Here is a 21,324-nt window from a genome sequence, read left to right as displayed (position 1 = left end):
AGAGTCTCCTGCTGCTATTTTCCGCAGATGCAATAGAGGCGGTGAAGAAAGTCTTCTTCGCCGTCGCTATCGCCACTTGGTAGGCTCGACGTTGAGCTCTAACCTGTGTTCGGTCGGATTCAGAATGGGTTTTCTGCCACCGGCGCTCTAGCCGTCTCAACGATTGTTTCTTCGCCCTCAGCTCCGGGGAAAACCACGGGGCTGTCCGGGCTCCATGCAACCGGAGAGGGCGCTTCGGAGCCAAACAGTCAATAGCCCTGGTTAGCTCCACATTCCAGCGGGCCACCAGGGAATCGGCTGAAAGGCCATCAACATGGGATAAAGTATCCCCTACCACTCTCTGGAGACCATTTGGATCCATTAAGTGGCGGGGGCGGACCATCCGAATTGGTCCCACCTCCCTGCAGAGGGGAAGGGTTGCGGAGAAGTCCAGTTGTACCAGGAAGTGATCTGACCATGGCACTTCTTTAGTTTCACTTTTTTTTAATGTCAGATCACCGACATCCATAGAGGTGAATACCAGGTCTAAGGCATGTCCTCGGCTATGAGTTGGACCAGACTTATTCAGGGACAGCCCCATGGAGGCCATGCTTTCCACGAAGTCCCGAGCGGCCCCTTGTAAGGTCGTGTCGGCATGGATGTTAAAATCCCCTAGGACGACCAAACTAGGTGACTCCAGGAGAACATCCGCCACGACCTGAAGCAGCTCGGGCAGGGAATCCTTGGTGCAGCGGGGAGGTCGGTACACCAAAAGGAATCCTGTACTGCCCCTATTGCCCAACTTCCAGAACATGCACTCAGAGAACTGGGTCTTCCCAATAGGACGCCTGGTGCAAACTAATGACTTCCTAAAAATCACTGCAACCCCCCCTCCCCGCCCAGATGGCCTGGGTTGCTGTGCGTAAGAGAAACCTGGTGGACAAGCAGCGGCAAGGACAGGCCCATCCGCTTCATCCAACCAAGTCTCTGTTACACATGCCAGGTCAAGTCCACCATCCACAATCAAGTCGTGGATGGCAGTGGTTTTATTCAACATTGACCTGGCATTGCACAGCAGCATCTTCAGGTCATGTGGGTATCCCTTGCTGAATCCAGTATCCGTCCGGTCAGGACCAGACCCGGAGGCAGGAATAGTCCTCAGACAACGACTAAACCTGCCTCCTCGGCAATGACATGGTCTGGTCTTAGCGTAACTCCTCCTCCTGCCCGTGATCACTGAGATCGGTTGTCCCAGTGCATCCCACCCTGTGGAACCTATATATATAAATTAAATGTTCATAACTGTATATACAGGTATAAACCACATGTCTGAAACCCCACAGATTAGGCCCTGAACAAATTGACATCAAATATTTCTCTGAAAGGTCAAAGTGGGAAATCTCCCCATTGTCTCTTTCCTAAGAAATCCTGTCCTCACAAATCCTGTCTTAAGGACACATTCAACATATGAACAGGGTGTGAACCTGTGACCTGTGACCTAGATTCAGGAATTAAGTAGTTATAATAACAAAAGAGTGCCCAAACCCAGATAATGCAACCAGGTAAATGGCAGACAGGAAGAAACAACACACCCAGATTTCTGCTCCTTCTTTGATGTATTAAGGGGGTGGTCTGGACTACACCCGTTCTGTGATGTATTTGGTGATGTATTTATGATGCTTCTGGGGGTGGTCTTGTTCTCCAGGGCGGGCAATATCAAATGTCTATATAAGGGCTTGCGTGCCTGTGCTCAAGGTCCCTCCTCCTCCCTCCTGTGGGTGTGGGGAGCACCCTGTTGCAACAGTTTTTTGTATTCTTAGAAAATAAACTATTAGGCAACCCGCCTTGCTTTGGAAACCGTTGGTCTGGTCTCTGTCATTTACGCTGCCAGTAAGAGCCTCCAAATTACGCTCTCTCACGGGGGGGGGGGGGGGTTGGACTCCCTCCTGGGAACGGAACCCATTTTAAATAGCGGGTCTAGGGAGGACCCAATTTATCTCAGTGTGTTACTGTGTGCATGCAACTACTGTGGGCAAATGCAGAGAATGGCAGAGTATGCTACAAGAGCTGCAATGTTGTTGTTTTCCCCCCATGTCTGTACAATGGTTACCTTGTGCTGCATTGAGTAATTGGTAGTGGGTAAGTGTGTGAGTGCATGTGTGTATGGCAGAGAAAGAGACGAAGGATACCTGGACTGAACAGTCTGCTATGGTTACATGGCACTGTGTACATGATGTACACAAGCCACATTTAAATATATACTTTATAATACAAGCAGATTTAGATGTATTCATGGAGAATAAGGCTATCTGTGGCTACCAGCCAAGATAGCTATTCTCTGCTTCCATGATCAGAGGCAGTAATGCTTCTGAATACCAGTAGCTGGAAGTCACAGGAGGGGAGAGTGCACCTGTGCTCAGGTTTAACTCATGGGTTTCCCACAGGCATTTGGTTGGCAATGTGAGAACAGGATGCTGGACTAGTTGGGCCATTGGTCTGATCCATCAGGCTCTTCCTATGTTCTAATGTTTGTTTACATCAGATCACTAAAAGAACCTAAATGTGCAAATTCAGGCATCTCTAGCCCTGAGTTATCACCACCATTGATTTTAACCCACTAGTACCTATTTTCCACAGAAATACAGAATGACTGCCCACACCCATTCACCCACCTACCCATCCATCCTGGACTATTTGTTAATACTGCTTAATTTCCCATCTTACTTAAAATCTTCCCCCACTGTCTCATAGTCCTTAGTCTAGAACATGGCATCACTGTGAAATGTTAAAATGTTTGTGAGCAGGAAGAAACAGAAATATCCAGCAGTCAGGCCTAGTCTTTAATTGTGCTCTCAAAGGCTGGTCAAATCCTGCTGTTCCAAGGAGGAAATCTCCAAGAGATTCATCCGAGAGCTTTCCCTCCACATCCCCAGAATATGGGGGGATTTTCAGAGGCTAAGGTTTGCTTATTAAATGGTTGGTCAGGGACTGGCAGGATGAAGGATGTGGGAATCAAATTAGATGTAAAGGATAAGAGCAGGGATGGAGGGTGGGGGGAGAGAGAAGTGAGAGAAAGTATGAGAGAAAAGGTCTCAGGAATCCTAGCTCCTGGCTGCTACTGGAACATGGGAAGCCAAATTATATAAAGTCAGGCCATTGGTCCATTGATCTCAGTACTGTTTACTCTGACAAGCAGCAGCATTCCAGGATTTCAGACAGGAGTCTTTCCCAGTCCTAACTGGAGATGCGAGGGATTCAACCTGTGGCTTTCTGGATGCAAAGCATATGAATCAACCCAGACCGTGTGATCATCCTCTGAGGCCCTTTTTCATGTGCCTCCTCCGTTAGAGGTCCGGAGGGTGGCAACACAAGAACAGGCCTCTTCTGCGGTGGCTCCCCATTTGTGGAATGCTCTCCCTAGGGATGCACACCTGGCGCCTTCATTACATATATTTAGGTGCCAGGTGAAAGCATTCCTTTTCTCCCAGGCCTTTGGCCAATTAAATAATCTATGGGCTTTTTAACTATGTGGGGTTATTGTTTTCATTTGTTACTGTGTTATGTAGTTTTGTGTTGCATAGAAATTGCATAGAAGAGGGAATTATTGCAGGCAGAGTTTTTCCCAACTGTGCATGAAAAGCTATACCTATCCAAGTTTTGTCTTCGCCAAAGCTACTCAGGAAAGAGGAGTCCTGTCCTCCTTGGCATCTGGTCTATCCTACCTTTTATATGCAATTTAGGTGTCCTGATCATTGGCACACATTCACAAGCATGATTTTCCTTACAGAGGTTACTTTCAGATTACTGCCTGTTAGCGCTGCCTGTTAGCGCTGCCTGTTAGCGCTGTTGAGGTTTTATTTTTTTGCAATTAGGTAGACATGGAATTAAACAGAGGTTCTCTAGAAACATAATCCAGCAGTGCCCTTTTCCATGGCCAAGATCCTTCTATCTGTATACTCAAAGCAAGTCCCATTTAGCAAAGATCATCATCAACATTGATTAAAAGTTTCCTCCTTTGAGGTTCAGTCTATTTTATTTCTTCTTCTGTTGGTAGATTGGTTGTGAATTTCCATTTAACCCTGTTCCCCATGGTGGGATGGTATCCCCCCCCTTTATCATTCTGCTATTTCGTTATAAAATACTGCTATTTTGTTATAAAATAAAGAAGAAGAAGGAAAATAATGAAAGAAAACCAGTAATTCACACATAAACAGACACACAGGGAATTTAAGGTGAATCAATCACTAACCATGCTGTACAGGATACAATAAAACAGTGACTGCAATCAGGAAGCTTTACATTAAAGGCACAGTAACCCTTAAAAGTCTCAATAGCACTTTGCCTGTCATTACTGGATTACAACCTGGCACTGCAATTATATTTCATTCCTCCCACCCTCCAAATCACCACAAATCAGGTCTGAAGGGGAAACAGGGGAAAGGACTGCAAGAAGAACTGGCATGTGACAATTTAAAAATGACATTGGGTGGACTCCTTACAAAAAGTGAGTGAGGAAAGGACTGACTCCACAGAAAATTCTAGTGTGAATCCAACTTCTGTCTTGGGTGCGAAACAGGCAAGGTAGCAGAAGTATTCTTGCCCTACAAGAGTTGGGCAGGAGATGACATTTTGATAGGTGCAGGTTCTTTTACCCCTGCAGCATGAAGAGCTGCACAGGCCTTAAAAGTACAGGAGTACCACCTTCCTTTGCATCTAGTCATCCTGCTCCAGCATCATTCTGTTGGTGGGAGCTTCTCACACCTGAAAAGAAGCATCTCTAACCTGCCAAACTCCATCTATATTCCAGAGAAGCCTGAAATAATGGCCAGCACACATGCACACAGCTTTCTCAATTGTGACAAATAAATAGATAAACCTACTAGACCTCATTCCCCTTCCACGAGATCCCTGCTGACATTTCTCCCAGGTGCCACAACTCAGAACCACTATTTCTCTCACATTCGCTGCATTTTTCTCCTTCTCCAGAATACTCACTAGGTCTCACGCTTGACAGTTAGGCACCCTGAGTCTTCAGCATCCCTCTTCTTTGCTGCAACCACTAACCCTCTCTCTCCTCCCAGAAGCTTCAGAAGCCGTGGCTCCCCTCTGAACTATAAAACAATGCTGAGGTTATGACATGCTGGCAAAATGCCAGGACTAGTCGCCCAGATAAGCTTCCCTAGGCAGTGGGATTAGAGGCTTCATTAGGGATGGATTTCTTGCCCGAACCCAACCAAAGTGACTCGTTAGAAATAATGAGAAAGCCAGCCAGAGCCCAGAGAAGAGAGAGAGACTCAAGAGAGAATGGTTTAAGGGAAGGTATTTTCTTCTCTAGGGAGTCCCTGTTCTAATCTGGGACCAGCTGACTTTAGACTCCCATCCTCCAGCCCCATCATTGGTCACCTGGGTCAGGTCGGAGCAAGATAAATTGGTAGCAGCTCCAACATGACACCCAAGTCCTTGAGCCCTGGCAATTTATTATTCATTAAAAGCAGTGCGAGGCAATCACCTTGGATAGAGACATCTGTCTGCATTTATGAGGCAGCCCAGCAGTGGAAAGCATCCAGCACCTGGGAGAAAGAGTGGGTGGGTGGAAGGTGCAGATGGATGGATGGATGGATGGATGGACTCAGTTGTATTCTTAGTAATAATAAGGTTTAACCATGACAGAGAGCACATTTCAAGTGTTCAGTGTATTTCCCATATACATGATCTCAACATTCCTTTAAAAAACTTTGCAAGATTGGCCAGTCTTATGATCCTCATATTGTATTTTTTTTTAAAAAAAACCTTTTTATTCCTTTTTTTACAAAACAAACAAACCCACACATCATTCATATACTTTTCCACATATAAGCTCAATTTCTATCAATAAACAATAACAAGAAAAAGAAAATAATAGTAATAACATTTATGTCAAAATTATATCCAGTTCATTTTAGTCGTTCCATTCATCACAGAAAAAGGAACTAAATAATATTTGGGTATTTGACTTCCCTAGTCCAACTCTCCACTGATTCAATATTAAAAAAATGAAAAAAAGAATGCGTAACACTGACACCCCTTATTGTACCTCTATTCATAAATCATGTAACCTCACGAATTATTTTATCACTATTTCTTTTCAACTTATACAAGAGTTATTCCAGCGTGTGAACCATGTTTAGGTTGCACCTCCTTTTTAAATAACATAAGAAACTATTCCTTCTATATATATAAAAACGTTCAAGATGGATCGTTTGATGTAGCCACAATGCTCTGTAACCGCTTGACCGGTTCTCTTTGAATTTGGACACAACATTCCATGGGTATATGGGAGTGATATTGCGTACCTGGATTGCAAATATACCACAACTTTCATAGGTAGAAATATGATTTTACATCAAAAAATTACCCCCTCCAGTGGACGTTTGAAGGTATAACAAAGTGCACCCGTTTCTAGCCCCTCCACCTCTTTTTCGGCCATAACTGCCAGCAGAGCCAATACAAAGACAGATCGTCCTAAGACATTCCCCGACCCACGCAGACCTGCAAACCGCCAGCCGCCATTTCCGACCTCGCGTTGCCCACATGCAGAGCTGAGGTGCGCAAACCGCAAACCGGTAAGCCCCCGTCCACAATTTGCTGCCTACCCTTGTCCACCTCCACAGGCAGCGATTTTTACACAGATTTTAATCTCTCAAAGAGCTGATGGTATTGAAACCATTCATTTACTTTATTTTTCAATTGTAGGATTTTAATTGAAATTTATTATTTTTTTCTTCCAGCAATGCTCAATATGTGGGCCAACTAGTTCTAGTGTTTCCACGTCTAGCTGCAAGAGCTTCCAAGGGGGAGTTCCACCATGGCACACGTTGCTCAATTAGATGTTTATACTTTTACCAAACTTTTAATAAAGAACCTCTTATAATATGATTGGAGAAATCCTTGTGTATTTTGTATTTCTCGTAATTTAGATATGTGTGCCATCCAAATCTTAAATTAAAACCTTCTAGGTCTAATAATTCCGGATTGTCGAACCGGCACCACTCTCTAAGCCAAGTGAGGCAGGCAGCATCATAATATAAGATTAAATCGGGCAAGGCCAGTCCTCCTCATGCTCTGATGTCAATCATATTTAAATGCTTAATTCGGGGGCGCTGTCCTTGCCATATATACCTTGATAGATGTTTCTGCCATTCCCTCAGTCTATCCTCTCCCCCCAGTATTGGTATCGTTTGATCCTCATATTGTAGACCACAGGTTTGAGGCTGAGGGAAGTGTTGCTCTCATGAGGTCACCTAGAAAGTGAGTACCTAAGATGGCACTGAACTGGGATCCTCCTATTATTGGCCACCAACTTCACGAAAGCAGCTCACTATGCGGCAACCACAATCACTGGAGCAACTGAAAACAGTCACTGCATAACATATCAAGTGGGCATCAACAAGATGACTTGACATTTCACAGGACTTAGCCCCAGAGTCTGTTTTCATTGGTTGGGTTTGAACCTAGACAATTATAAAGCCGTCAGAAAAATAAGTGCATTGAAACATGCACAGAGTGCATTTTCTTCCGTAGCACACTGAGCAACAACAAGCCACAGATTTGGGATTAGGACTTCCAAGACTGAGGGCATGACTTCTACTCTGGCCCTGGCCCAAGAGTCCTTCATTTTACAAATTAATCAATGAGATGGATGGCTTGGATAGGCGAGTGGAGAAAGAAACACAAGGTTAGGCAGTTCTGAAAATGGTCTGAAATGGAGTAGGATGCAGGGGTGAAGACACCTTCTCACCCCACTAAAAGTTTGCTAGTGCACCCTGTACATTCCCCAGCTTCTTCCCGGATAAGCCCTAGCCAAAAAGCTTGCCCGGCCTGTGCATAAGCAGGGCGTAATTACTTGTTAATTAAGAGCCTAACAAGATGAGCAGATGGTTTGAGAGAATCCATCACAAGCCCTGCCGCTCTCTGAAGAGAAGAAAAGGTTACGCTGTGAGAGCTGGAGGGGGAAGAAAGACAGAGGGGAACCCAGGAGTCCTGCTTCTCACCATCCTCTCTTATAGTTCACTATATCTGCCAACACCTGCTCCTTCCTGAACCCTCAGCCTTTCCCTGTTACATAAACCAGTGGTAAGACAGGAGTGAGCCTGAACAGACAGGTATGGAGGTCTAGCAAAACGTTTTTGCCCATGTTTCTCACTGAGCTCAGAGTTGCAGTATAACAGTAAGAGAATCCCATTAATTCTGTTAAGGGAGGGAGATACCATAACTCTGTTTTCAGTTCTAAGCAACTATACCACATTCCTCAGCCCTCAAGAACCCACGGATCCAGTTTCAGCCAAACTATTCTTGAGAACCCAGAAGTCGCAGCATCTGGTGTTCCCCAGTTCTACTTGTTCCCTCTTTCAGAAAACCCAGATATGAGACTGGCAAGAGAATAAGAGTGTGTATCAATAAACTCAGGTTAGGGAGGAAGGCGTGACCTGCTCCTAGTGGCCCCTGCTGGGCTCAGTCAGACACCACCGCTTTGCTTTTCAACTTGTCAGGGGCTTTATTTTTAAAGCCAGGTTGACTCCTTGCTCCCTGAGGATGGTTTTGGGATGGAGAGAAAAGCTTCCCTGCTGGGTAGGGGAAATGAGGGCTTGGAGAGAGGTGGGGGGGGGGAGAGGAGGTGTTAAAGAGATCAGAGCAGTGACAGACCCATGGCATTATAGGCACCCTCATTTAAAAATGAATGTACAACGTGCTGTTCAGGTCTTTAAAATGTTCTTTTACTTCATAATCCTGTTTTGCAAAGGGGCTCCTGAGGGTGAGAAAAGGTATTTAGCCCAAATATGCAGGTTTTGAACCCATATCTAAACCCAATGGTCTCTGCTCTGCACACAGCACCACTAGTCTGTGGAGCAAACACCTTGTACCTGACCACAATCCCTCCTTGCCATTTCTCTGCCCCTTCCCAGCTCCTTGTCTTGGTGCTCCCACAACGACCTCACCCCACTCTCCTAGCTCTCTCCAGGACTATCCTTAGCTGCCATGTAGCTATTTTACTAAGGTGAATGATAATGTGTGTCTTTGGAGTCATTCAAGGTAGGAGTGTGTGAGCTTTAGTATTCCTTGTTGGGCAGAAGGGAACATCAGCGATGTTGCTTTAAACCTTGCATACTCTGATGCACGTCGGTCTAGGCATTGTCATCCTGTATCCTAGAGTTGAAGTGCAGAAAAAAGCATCAAAATTCATCAGGAGGTTAGAGCATCTTCTCTACTGGGAAAGGCCAAAGCCTTTGAGATTTTTAGTTTTGGAGGGAAGAACTATGAAGAAGGGACAGGAGAGAGGTTTATAAAATTAGATGCAGTATAGTAAAGTAACTGGATAGAGTGAAGTTATTGGTTTTTCCTTCCTCGATCTTATAATACTAGTTCATGTGGGCCATCAATGAAACTGACGGGCAGCAGAGTCGGGACAGACAAGAGAAAGTGGTTCTTTCCGTAATGTATAATTAATTCATGGAATTTGCTGCCAGAGGATGTGGCGTGATGGCCACTGGCTTGGAAGGCTTTAATGGGGGATTAGACAAATGCATGGAGAATAAATCTATCAATGGCTACCAGTTACGGTGGCTATATGGAACATATTCCGAGGCAAAGTGCCACTGAATACATAGTCACTGCCAGACAATGGCAGAAAATAACTACCGCCTTCATGCTCAGTCTGTGAGGCTCCTGAAGGCATCCGATAGGCCATTACAAGAAGCAAGATCTGGAGAAAGTGGATCTTTGGTCTGATCCAATAGGGCTGTATAGGCAGCCAGGGTCAGAGGTACCTTAGGGCACATACAGTGTGAAATTCAAAGATTTGATGCCCAATAGTCACATGAACGATGCCAGGCTCCACCCCTTTCAATGTCTGTTAATTAGTAACTTAAATGTGCCCTTATGTGTAGGTTTGCTCATCAGCCCAATTCCCTCTCCCCTTCATTTATCCTGCTCTGATATAATCTTCAACCTGCAAAGGATATATAAAGCCAGGGAATGTTCAATTGCCAAGGTAGGAATGAGATGCAGAGGGGGGACTTCACACAGGAGAGACCAATGATATTGCATCCTGTTGTTGGGAAAGGATGCAGAGCAGTGTAGAGAGCAAATCTCACAAATTGCTCCAGAGCCAGATCTTTGGCTTCAGGGCTCTGCTTTGGGTTAATTAGCATATGCAAACTAGCAACAGGCAGATTTTTTCTCAGTTTCCCCAAGGAGATACAGCAAAGATCTTCCTCCACTCTCACCCGCCTCACTGTAGCAAGGAGTCACTGAATTTTGTCTTTGTTTCTGAATTTCTTGTAAACATCCCTCTGGGCTCACAGCAAGCCACTGATCCAATCTTCGCCTTAAAACAGGAATCTTTCTAAGGCAGACAGTGACAGCCAGGCCAGGCCTCGTCCTAGATTCAACTCAAGAAGAAATGAAGGTGACGGCAAGAGGAGACAACCGAATATGTCTGGTTACTTGCTGAAGGCAGAAAACTCCTACAGGGGACAGCGGCTCTGGCCTGATACTTGTAAAATTAGACAGTACCAGACCTTCTACCCTAGGAGGTACCACCTCAATCCAATTTGGCACCCTGTTTGTTAGCTGGGGGCTGATCCACAACCATAATGAACAGTGCTGGCTTCCTCTTTGTGCCAGATCACTGGCTGTTTCTTACTTTCAGCTCTTGAGTCAAGGAATAAACCTTTGGCTTCGACCACAGAGCCATGATCTGGGCATGCAGTGAGAAATCTCCCAATGATAATATTTCAATGTCAGGGTGAATACTGTTGCTATTCACCCCTGTTAGGGAAAAAACAAACCTGGAAGAATATGTGCCTCGGCTCAGGAAAGGGGAAGCAAACCAGTTCCAAATAAATGAAGTAAAATTGAAATCAAATAAATCTAAAGGTAAGGTTCAGAAAATGTTAGAACACCACTATAGGGTGAGGTATGAGTGAAAACAGAGATAGCCTCATTTATGTTAGTCACTACATGAGCATTTCTATACTGTACTGGAGCTGTATAGCAGAGAAGTATATGCACAAACTCCCATTTTAAATAAAATAAAATAAAATAAAATAAGCCCATTAACTTTTTAAGTTTATGATGGTAGGGTGGTTTGCTGGGAGAGTTGTATGCCATTTGTCACTAACTACGAGACCAAAGCAAATTCCAGTAAACACCATGAGACTCCACAAGCCCATTCTACAATTTTTATTTTTATTTTAATAACAGGAGTAGATGCTCTCTTTGGTAATAATAATAATAATAATAATAATAATAATAATAATAATAATAATAATACTTTATTATTTGTGCCCCGCCCATCTGGCTGGGTCTCTCCAGCCACTGCATTTTCTCCAGGCAAATATAGTACACTTGCTCAGAAAAAAGCAACAGAAGTGAAACACCTTGGGGAAGATGTATGCAAGGACAAAGGGGTGTTTACCAAGTACTGCAATGACTGTGTAAGAAAAGCTCCGAGGGACAACTTAGAGGCGTGCATGCATCAAGCTGCAAATCATCTCATGTGACCCTGCACTGCGTAGATCATTCGTCCCCAACCTGGTGCCCTCTAGATGTTTTGGATCACAATGCCCATTATCCATGGGCATTGCCAAGGGAGGGCAGGGGAACAGCTGCTCCCCTAAATCAATCAAAATCAATACAAATCTGAGGTTCTGCTCCCCCAAACAAAAGCCTGCCCCCCCAACAAAAATCCTGGCTATGCCCATGCCACTATCCCTCACTACATCCAGCCATTCCTTCTTCGCCACAGCTTTCCAACCAGCAATTGTTCCCTCGCTTTTTCATCCATCCATTTGTCTCTCTTTCCCTCACTTGTCCAGGCATCCATCCATCTGTCACACAGAAGAAAGCATCAGGGTTCAGAGACCCACCTTAGGACTAACAGTTCTAATATCCAGGCTGCAGGCCTGGAGTGCAGTAAGACGCACATGAAACTTGCTGCTTCTCCTTGTCCCTGCTGGGTAGTGCTTCTTCATTGCTGCTGCAGCAGCATTCTTCTTCCTGATTTCAGATTGAGACACTCAGCTGGATACAGCAAAGTGAAAACAGGTAGCCCAACACCAGGCCTCTGGAATAGCTTGCCCTTGAGGCATTCTCAGAGGAACAGAAATTGAATTTTGGATGGCATGAATCTGCTTAAATTCCAAACATGAATCTGCTTAAATTTGGATGGCATGAATCTGCTTAAATTTAACAAACAAGTCCTGCAAGCAAACTAGGCAGCTACATGTGCTGATAGGCCAGGATCTGAACATTTATATTTGAGGGCAGAAAACAACTTCACACACATATACATGTGATAGGTTATGAAGACCAGTTATTGATCCTGTAGGATCTTCCTCCTGTAGGATCTTCAGCTTTACCATATGACAGAGCTTGCTGGCTAGAGCCACATTGGCGCTATTTGGCCTATTCTCTAATACCACATGTCTGCTATGGAAGCTGTCCACGTTGCAAAGGATTTTCAGTACATCCTATGATACACACTCAGTTCACACAGTGCACTAGCCAGGCCTGGGGTGGCCTCACTGGTGGTGAGCCTGAGCGGAGTGCATGACCAAGAATACAATCCATATCTCTTGTGGCTCCGCATGGCAGGAGAAGGTGGGCAATGATGGGCAAGCTGTCACAGAAAGACACGCCTGCCCTTACTAATCTCCTTACGTGAGAGAATCCTGACAAACTTCTGGAAAGAAACGACAACAGAATACAATCTGAAAGAAGTTTCTCTATGATGGCATATCATGTCATAAGTTTAGAGATAGGGGTGAGCCCAAGAGGCTTCCAAATTCACTGTACTTGAGGCCCCAGGGAATATATGGATGGCCTGATGACGATCTGCCTATACAGTGGTACCTCTGGTTACGTACTTAATTCGTTCCGGAGGTCCGTTCTTAACCTGAAACTGTTCTTAACCTGAAGCACCACTTTAGCTAATGGGACTTCCTGCTGCCACTGCGCCACCAGAGCACGATTTCTGTTCTTATCCTGAAACAAAGTTCTTAACCTAAAGCGTTATTACTGTGTTAGCGGAGCATGTAACCTGAAGCGTATGTAACCTGAAGCGTATGTAAACAGAGGTACCACTGTATAGCGACATCATGGAGCATGGTGCTTCATAGCACAAGAGAACAAGTCTCTGCCCTGAGTAACTTACAATATAAAATCTGACATAAGGGAGAGGAGAGCCCTTTCACTGCAAATGTTGAAATGTGAGCCCCTTGGGCAGAAACCTGTCCACTTCTATTTTGTAAAACGCCATGTACTTAGGTTTCACCACAGCAGGATATGGAGGCTAAGGGGTTATGCCAAAGGCTTCATGGGAGAAGTCCTCTGCCACATCTCTCACTAACCATTCTCTATACACCCTTCCTTTCTTTTGATCCACTTACTCCAATGTTTGCAACCAGCCACCAGTCCTTAACATGCAAGTGCATGTGACTCCCACTAAACAGGTTCTTCTTCCATTGAACCCCTTTCCTTCCTTCATTTCTTTTGCTCTCTTGTCTCATCTCCCCCTCCCCTTTTCTGATTTAATCTCCAGGATCTCCACACTTCTTGGCTGCATGATGCCAAGTTATTATCAGCTCAAAGACAGAAAATGATTCCCTCAGTCATTCTCTCCCTGCTGATGCAGCTGAACATTGCAGTTATTTCGTAGAGAGCCTGGCGATGAGGGGTGGGATTCCCATACAAATAGCTGCTGCCGTCTCCCCAGAGTCAGCTGCATCTCAGCTTCCTGGAAGCCTCCAGGTGCAAATGAGAATGAAACTCAGCTCAGTTACACACTACTCTGCAACACCACTAAAATCACACACATTTGGGTATAGTGGCACCTTAGTCCCATCAGACACATACAAAGACATCACAGCAGACACAATAATATACTAGTTAAGGTCTCTCTTTGAAGAGGTGTCTACCACACACCTCAATGTGACTGCGGGAATATATGTAAACACCAGCACAACTATGTAGCACACGTGTTCCCAATGCCTATTTCATGCCTAGAAAATGGCTATGGAAATGGCCATATGCAGTACACACAAATACAGCCTCCGAATATACCATCCGCATAAAGGCATCATCCATCAAAATTACACAATACGGGCACAGAAAATAACTTTGGGGAAGAACACACTCACACATCAGTACTACTGCAAACATTTCATAATATACCACAAATACCATCATAGTGGTCACACACATTTACAGCGGCATGGTGGCTATAAGAAAACAACCAGAAATGCATCACAGCCACACAACACCAAGACACACAATGACACCTAGACAATATACATGCCACCAATGTAACAAATGCACAGGAATTTATAGCTACACACACACACACACACACAAAATCCAGCCATATCACAGCCCTCATGTTAAAAGTATGATATCAAATCAGCCACTGTGTGAGGATCTAGGATAGTTGTTGAGAAACACGACTTTACTTGACATGTTACCTACTTCAAGGCAAGCTGCTCCCAGGGCCTTCCATTTTTGCATTAAGAAACTTGGTTATAACCCAAGATTGCTCTACGCAACCTTTTGACCAACGTTTCAGGGCACAAAGACAGGTTACAAAACTGTAAAGCACACAAAAATACAATTGCAAACACACATGCACACACACCAACCAGCAGCAGCAGCTAAAGATTTTTTTCCACGTACAGCACAATTCAGCCAATGCAGACTTGAATAAATGAGGCTTCAGAGGTTTTTGGGGATTGAGTGAGAGAGACCAGCATCAAAGAGGCTCTTCGAATCTCTGTGGGTGGGAAGTTTCCAAGGTGTGGTATCACCACTGAGAAAGCCCTCCCCCTTCATATTAATCAGCCTGATGGGTCTCAGGCACTGCTCTTAAGGCTTGGTCAGGCTGCAGGAGTGTAGCTAGCTCTGCAAGGGCTAATGAGCCTTTAGCACAGAGGGTGGATGAACTGTCTCCCCTATGGCTTGATGGTGCCCTTGCCCTGTTCCCTCTCAGACCTTCTCTTTTGCCAAGTAAGGCTTTGACCTCCTGTGACAGGACATCTAGAACAGCCTTTCCCAACCCGGAGCCTTCCAGATACCATTTGTGCCCAGGCTGGGGAAGGCTGATGCAGAAAGAGCACCTGGTGATGTAGCAATGACAAAAGCAGATGGGCTGCCTCTGCTCATTTTGCTGGCTCACGGGCCATGAGTGATGCCTTTTCACCTTTGAGCATCGCCCTATGGACTTTTCTATGGCAGGGTAGCTCACTCAGCTGAACCATAAGTCTGATTTTTCTTCCCCCACCTTTTAAAAATCCCACGCCTTTTAAAGTCTTCTGGTGCCCTCAAGCCCATAGCCCTCTCACCCTTCTCCCCATCCTGTCATGCGCTACCCTGAATCAGGGCGGCTCCTTTTCATTTTCCCCTCTTGCTTTCGGAGCGTTCAGTGACTAGTGTTAATTTTCATGCTGACTGCAGCCCTGACAGGTGGCAAGTCCCATGGGAGGCCTGCAGCAAACCCACGAGGTGCCAACGCCTCCCTGGTATGCAGCGGGCGAGACCCGCAAGCCATGCCACTGCTTAATTTAGCTTTCATATCAAATTGGGAAATCAGCGGAAAAGCTACAACATAAACAGGCCCGAAGTCCCAAGGGGACCCCGTTAAATTAACCCAGTATGCTACAGGCTGGCTTCTGTAAAATACCCCAGGCTGAGATAACAGAGGAAGGCTTGTGGGAGTTGAAGGAGGGGGAGGAATAACTCAGGTTTGGGACTATGGCAGTGGGGAAGGAGGAGGAGCTATGATTAGAAATGGCCCATAATCTAGACGGATGGGACTTTTGTCCCGGACGCACTGGCTCTGCAGAGGTTCCAAACAGCCAGCTGCCACTGCTGCGGCAGGCACAGGGCTGTGAGTTCAACCCCTTTTCAGCCGCCTTGCAGTTGTGAAATTAGAGTGCCACCCAGTGGCTGCGACCTGCAGTGAAGTCCCTAATTTCCATTCTGGTCATTGCCCCATATTTTCCAGCATCACAGAGAAAGAATTGCCACTTCAGTGGAGATGGTGAGGCTGGGATGGGGCAGAATCCAGGACAGCTTCTCACTGACACAGATCAGATTGTTTAGATCCAATTATTGACATGAAAATGCATTTTTAAACATAATAAAACTGAACAGTGAGCTAGTTTGGAGTGCTGCCCATTCACGTTCCCCCATAACATGCCCTTGCCCTACCCTCACCCCAAACAATGAATTGGCAACGGAGCAATCCCAGGTGGCTGGATGAATCCAGCCTTTCTCTTTAATTGATAAGGTTCCTTGCCAACGCAGGTGGGCAAGAAGCCTGCATTTGAACAACAAGGGTGAAGTCATCGTCTGGCCTACACACTGGGAATGGGGACCAAGGCATATTTTTGCCCTCTGGCAGAAGAAGGAATGCTAGATTAAACAAGTTAAACAAGGGAAATTCAGAAGGAGAGTAGCAAAGGGGGCAAAAGGAAGTCCACATGGTCAACTTTGGAGGGGAGAGATCTCCTGCAGGGATCATGACTCTGGAGTGGAGCACAGGCTTGGCAAGACTTCACCAGAAACCTAAAGAGCCACTGCCAATCAGAATAGAGAGTACTGGGCATGATGGACCAATGGCCTGATCTGGTAAAAGGCAACTTCCTATGTTCCTACTGAGATAGCAGCAGGAGCTGGAGCCACTAGGCTGCTGTCAGCACCTGACATCCTTGGGCAGCTGCCAGGTCCCCTGTGCAGGGATCCCAATGTAGATGTCCACCCTCTCAGTGTCCTTTGAGGGACCCTGAGCAACAAAAGAAGGCTAGATCCAGCCACTCTGCTCTCAACCCAACGTTGCTCTGGAGCATTGTGGGAAAATTAAAGGGCTGAGAGACCCAGTTGCCCGCAACTGCTTGGAAGGGATACAGGCTCCTAAGCTTGCCAGGGCTCACTGACAGAGGAAGGGGCTTATTAGAGGATTGTTCGCCCAGGACTCCCTCAAAGCTAGCGATCACTCATGTGTGAAAATGCCATTGACTCATTTAGTTTAGTACTGTATACTCTTGATTCCCAGCAGCTTGCCAAGGTCTCAAGACACTAGGAGCTGAACCTCAGAACTTCTGCATGAAAAGCATGAGTTCTACCACTAAGACATCACCAGCAGTCCTCAGGGAAACCTCCTAAATTAACTCAGTATGTTACAGGCTGGTTTCAAAAAAACCAACAAAAAACCATTTAGGTTGAGATAACTGGGGAGGGCTTTTAAAACTTGGAAGGGATGGATCTTTACCTTAAAAGAGGGAATTTGGGTCCCACTCGCACTTAAGCACACACACACGAATCAGTCGTGTTGGAAGGTAACTACTGGAGCACGAGTATAAACTAGAAATTGCATTTGTATTTTATTTTGTTCAGCGACTTTGTTCTGTATTCTTCTTACTCTTTATCCAACCGGTCATTCCTATCCTACCAAAACTCTTCTTTGGTTTACCCTAATTGGACAAAAAAAGCGCATTGTGCTCATGAAGTAGGACACTGAGGTAAGCTGTCAGCTTTAGGGTACTGACTCTACGGAGACACCGATTCTTTATCTAATGGTCACATGCTTGAAAGGGCTCTGGGACTGAGGCAGGCACTGCTGCAGTTCCCCACAAGTACAAATTCTGAGAGAAATTTGCTTGCAGCTTGGGATAGATGGGGCTGGGCACATACCTAATGCCCAGGTGTGAGTGAGTGGGAGTTCACTGGTGCCAATTTGGCGATACAGAAAGCCTGGCCAAGGGTATCAGAAGAGTTTGTTACATTTGTGCAGCAGTGGGAATGGAGCCAGTGTCGGGAAAGACTGCTTTAAGAGGAAAGTCTTTCACACACACACACAGACAATTCTATGAATACACACAAACACATCCCTACACCTGCTCTTCAGGAATTATTGTCTGCACACAGCCTTGGGTGTGAAGCACTATTTCAGCTCCTTGCTCTGCCATGAAGCTCACTGTGTGACCTTGGGAAAGACACAGTCTCTCAGCCTAACAACTTGGCTTCACAGGGCTGTTGTTATGAGCTGACAACTGCAAATCCCATCCTACGTTGAAAAGTGTTACAGGCATTATAAATAAGAGAAAGCCGAGGCTGAGCTGAGCTGTAAGAAAAAGCCCAAGATGGAAGACAAACCACCCTGGCAAATTATCTGTGCAGGTCTTTTGACTAGCCAGGTGGCTTCTAACCAAGGAGTAGGTGCCACACTCCACAACTATATATTTGCTAACACTCAACTCCCCGCCCCCACCTTCAGGACCTGGTTTGTTAGCAGATATAAAAAAGCAACTTCATGACTCAAACCAGTGGACAGTCTAACGCAGTAATGTCTGCCCCCGACGTCTTAGGCAGGGTTACCCAATATTTTTGACAAGAGATGATGGGGACTTTACACAAGTGAAGCAGGTGCCACAACCACTGAGCTATGGCCCTTCTGGAAAGCTAGGGTTGCTGCCTTGCTCTGACAGTTCCTGGAACCTTTCATAGCTGCACCATAGAGAAAAATTCAATAAGTAAAACCATTCCTCATGCTGAGAGCAGCATCACCTATTGAATTTCTGGCTGACATGCAGCTGTTTTAAGGCACCAGAGCCTTGCCAGAAGAAACGTAAAAAAGGCTGCAAGACTTCCAAAATGTTTTTATCAGCATTCAGGAACTTGACACCTCTCAACCTGCCAGAAAGGTTCTTCACCTCTGTTCTCAGAAGCAGCTCAAGACAGACAATGCAAAAATGCCACCCAGGTGAAAAGCACATCAAATAAACTAAATCATTGCCAGTTTCCTGCCTTTTAATGGTACCCTAAAGTGTGGCACAACCTTGGACTTTCTAACTGTTGGGTTATCCCCATGTGCTGTAACAAACATATAGTAGCACCTGCCCTCGTTCAAAGGGTAGACGTCTGTTGCCATGTTGATGTGACCCTCAAGTGCCATAGCCTGTGTTGCCTCTACTGTGGTGCCCCCTGCTGATGCCCTCCAACTTCTCAAGCTGCTGTTTCTCTTCTTCCTTGCCCTTTAAGCGCTGGCTTACTATTGTACAGCATCCAACTGTCACTGTCACCAGCAGCCAGCAGCTTCAGCTGCCCGCCACCAGAACCTGCCGGTGCGCTGCCTGCCTTGTCACATTATGGGATGCGACCCTCCCGCTCGACTGCACACAGCAAGTTTCTGGTTGAGCCGTGGCAGCCGGCAGGCTTCGGGACATGCTTGTTAGCAATTTATGATCCTGCTGAGGATAGATGGCAGCCTGCAGGGCTGGGATTCATAAGAAACTGGGATTGCTGTAATCTCAGAGACACAAGGCGGGGGTGGGGCAGCAGAGAGAGCGCTGTACCAAGGCCAAAGCAGTAGGGAGTCCTGTAGCGTGGATATCTGGCCAAGGTGAAGCACTGGTGCAAAACACAGGAACTGCTGGGGTTGGGAACTGGTTTCCCAGGGAGCAAATTTTGTCTCTACCTGGCAGCCCTTGGATAAAAGTTTTCACAGATTTTAAGAACACAGATTTTTTCACAGATTTTAAGAACACAGATTTTTTTCACAGATTTTTAAGATTTTTGTTTGTTTCTTAAGCTGGCTTGCAGGTTATTTACCAAGTTGCTTATGGCGAGTTAGAATCCCATTCACTTTTGCAAACAAGAAGAAAATGGTTGGTGTTTGTTATTCTTAACAGAACTAAATCTAGCTATGTCTGGATAGGCAGATTGCAGCAGAGGGAGAGAAGCAAGGCAGGACCATCCTATCAACTCTGCTAAGAAACCAACTCCATCAGGCTTTCCCTCTCCCCCAGCTATCATCCAGTCATAGCCATTCCATCAGGTTTCAGCAGAGGAAGAGATGGATTTGGCTCCTCTTCTGCTTGAACCATTTCTATTCCAGCTGGTTATTGTAAGGACTCTGTAATTTAGAACTAAAGTCTGAGTTTGCATTTTTCTTCTTCTTCCCTCGCAGTCCCTTCTTTCGTGCCATGACTTTGTGCCATGACTTTGTTATCCCGAGATCAGGGACTCTCTTATTTCTGATCTTTGTAAGCCGAACTCTGGGAAACTTTTTGGCTGAAGGGCCAGGTAAAATATGTGCTGATTAAGTCATTAAATAAATAAATAAATATTGTTTATATCTAGGAACAATTGTGGACTTTTTGGCAAAACTGGGTAGCGGTGTTATTTTAAAGAATGGAATGTGCCACTGCTGAATGTCGGGTTTCCCCATGAATCTTTTAAATTCAGTTTGTAATAAAATGAACATAAGAATGTAAGAAGAGCCTGGATCAGGCCAATGACACATCGAGTCTAGAAGCCTGTTCTTACAGTGGCCAACCAGACGCCCGAAAGAAGGAGCCGAGTGCAACGGCACTCTCCTGCTCCTTGGAGTTCCAGCAATTGGCATTCAGAGGAATACTGCCTCAAACAGTGTACATTCAGGTTTCTGTTGACACAAGGCTCTGAACTGAGACCTGAGTGTACATTGTTTGTACAGTGGAGAGGGCTCAGTAAGTATGAAAATTGGGGAACTCAATTGGGAGTTTCAATTTAAAATGTTGGGAGTGTATGCAAGAATAAGCAAAATCCACATGAATATAATGGACTAGGGTGGGCGAAAGAAGCTTATGCTGCGATTGAAGTATTGCTTTTGCCCTTTTATTTTATTTTATTTTATTTTCACCTAGTTGAGTATGCACTCAGTGACACAGGAGATTGCACAGTAAGGTTGTCACCTTTCTTTGTCTCGACAGGGACTTCTCATGTCTTTGACAGTACAAAATCCAGATATTCTACAGTGGCATTGCCATGCAGCTGTTAAAGGCATACACCTTGAGGCGGTGGGCCTTTTGCTGCTCTCTCCTGCCATTTTTAAACCACTCAAGAGCAAGAGGATTTTGCTATTTTATCCTTTAACCAGTGTGTGTGTGTGTGTGTGTGTGTGTGTTGCTTTACACCTTAGGATCTAGAGGACTCTGACTTGGCCAGATTAACCCCCCAAAACTTGACTCTGCCACTGCCAGATCTGTACTTGGCTCCACATCCAGCCACCAATTATTTTATTTCAAAAGTTGGCGATGCCAAAAACTTTGTGTGTGTTCCCACTGCCCCGACACAAAAGTAGGGATTTCACAGTTCAAATTGTCCTCTCCTTGAAAGCGCCTTATATTTTCTCAGCTACACCCATATTGGCTGGGTTCTGGGGAAATCTCTTTTAGTAAAAGGATATTACATATAATAACAACTCCTCATACTTCTTAAATTACTTGAGAGTTTGGTCAAAAATTTAAAAATACAGAATTAGTACAACTTTGTCAG

General features: G+C 45.3%; 1 protein-coding gene across 1 annotated transcript in view; it reads right to left on the bottom strand.

Annotated features, from left to right (window-relative positions):
• The window catches only part of KDELR1 (KDEL endoplasmic reticulum protein retention receptor 1), a 133,228-nt gene that overhangs the window by 109,953 nt on the left and 1,951 nt on the right, over positions 1–21,324 (bottom strand). The gene's annotated exons all lie outside the window — the stretch shown is intronic.

The sequence above is a fragment of the Lacerta agilis genome, chromosome 14 (assembly GCF_009819535.1).
Source record: "Lacerta agilis isolate rLacAgi1 chromosome 14, rLacAgi1.pri, whole genome shotgun sequence".
Lineage (NCBI taxonomy): Eukaryota > Metazoa > Chordata > Lepidosauria > Squamata > Lacertidae > Lacerta > Lacerta agilis.
The sequence above is the reverse complement of the archived record's forward strand: the minus strand, read 5'-3'. Positions and strand labels throughout refer to the sequence as shown.